Raw genomic sequence first — 2,036 nt, forward strand, 5'->3', positions numbered from 1 at the left:
TGGGGGAAGGGTGGAGAGAGTGGGAGACCCAGGATCTGAAGCACACTCCAGGCTCTGAGCTGTCAGCACAGAGCCCGACATAGGGCTCAATCTCATGAATTATGAGATCATGACCTGAGCTGAAATCAAGAGTCAAACATTTAACTGACTGAGCCACCCATGTGCCCTGAAAGTGAGAGGAATATTATGTTATTATTATGGACATGAAATCTGGAGCCAGACTAGTTTAAATACCAGTTCCATCCTACCTAGCTGTTAGCACTGTTACTTATTGTCTCTGTGCCTCTATTTCCTCATCTGTAACGTGAGATAATAATGCCTGGTTTATTGGGGTGGTTTGAAGATTAAATTGCCCATAGTAATATATGTGTTTGTTATTAGTATTTTTGTTATTGTTATTATTAAGTAGAGGGAGGTTGGCTGGATTCCCAAGATTCATTAAAATAGTGGCCTTTATTAAAGATTGAAAATCTTCTACTGTGCAAGACCAGAAATTTGCCATTTAGAAGTCCACAAACTAGGTTTGAAAGGAGTGGACTAAAGACCCAACTTCATTCATCTGTACATTCCAATTTTGTCTCAGGTCTGTCTTGAAAATGGTAACAGGCTGCTTTGTTTTCCTGGTTCCTCTTTTGCATTGGAGAGGAGAATGTATACCTTCTACTTGATCGAAATGGCTTGAGTTTGTCCCTTTCTCCAACAGTTCCAGATTTAGGAAAAAGCAAACTTTGAAAACCTTGAAAGATCTATTAATGCTATATGCTTTCACCATCACAATTTGAATCAGCGTTGCTAGAACATTCATTCAGTTTCATTATGGCGCAAGAACAGAAATGCTAGTCCACTAAGCACTCATGTTAATGTTTATTTAATAAAATAAATAGATTCTGACACCCTGGTAAATTATGTGAGGGGGAAGGTAAGAAATATAAAATATAATTAACTCACATAAGTCATTTTGATGCCTTTGCTCTGCAAGTATTAAAATGTCTTTGTTGCTTCCTCTAGGAATTACTTAAAACACTGACATATTATGCTTCTTCTATAGAATTTTCAGATAGCCAATTATGTGGTTTAGAAAGTTAAAAAAAAGAAAAACTCTAGAATTCCATTTTCAAATTGACCCTCATTTGTGGACCATAGATTCATTCAAATAAAAACTATCTTCCACGATCTGGTCAATTACATAGGCAATTACTATTTAATGCTTTGTTCTATTTTCTGACTTTAATTTTAAATCCAATTCAATCGAACTTTTAGTTTATTTTGTTTTTTTTAATTTTTAAGATCCCTTTTATTTAATTAATTAATTATTATTATTATTATTTTTTTTTTTTTAACGCGCTCCAGCGGGTTTTATTAAGGAAAACTTTTGCACGGTTTACTTTTCACCGGTGTGTTCTCGCATGCTTCTAATGACATCAGAATCACCTGGATCATGACGGCTGCTGTGCAACACTATGCAGTATCTCCCACACGCTGCACCCCGTTCAATAGTATTGCCACTGTAGTGACGGACGCCCGTTTTGGCCAACATGGCACAGTATCCCTTTTCGGATTTCCTCAAGGCAGGCAGTTGTTGGGGAGGATGACTAGTTTTGCTTGCCATGTGTGATCATTTCCAGTCTGCTTATACCCCAGTGCGTACGTTCCACTTTTCACAGTGAGTTGGAGCCTAGAGTTGATTCACTCCAGTGACTTTTTCATCGTCTTTGTGGCCACCCTCTTCCTGCCTTAGGCGCGGGATGGTCCCAAGCAAGAGCAGTTGCCAAGATGGATGGGAGTGAGAAAGGATAAGATCTCTTTTGTTAAAAATAAATATAAGACCCTTCTGGGGGTGGGCAGAATGGGAAATGCTAAATAATTCAAATAATTGGTATGAAAAATGTCAGTTGTAATGAACAAAACTGTGTTTCTGAAAGCAGCTTTTTATCTGTGTTATTATTCCTCACGTTTAATTTGCCTGGCCAGAAACTAGAAAGCGTCAGGCTGTTAGATCCAAAAAAGTGGTCTCGTGACCATGGTGAGGTAAAGTC

General features: G+C 38.0%; 1 pseudogene; it reads right to left on the reverse strand.

Moving 5' to 3' along the window:
* Positions 1-1,381: 1,381 nt before the first annotated feature.
* Positions 1,382-1,707, reverse strand: LOC115522918 (annotated as a pseudogene).
* Between the last annotated feature and the right edge of the window lie 329 nt (positions 1,708-2,036).

Source organism: Lynx canadensis, chromosome C2 (genome assembly GCF_007474595.2).
Source record: "Lynx canadensis isolate LIC74 chromosome C2, mLynCan4.pri.v2, whole genome shotgun sequence".
Taxonomy (NCBI): domain Eukaryota; kingdom Metazoa; phylum Chordata; class Mammalia; order Carnivora; family Felidae; genus Lynx; species Lynx canadensis.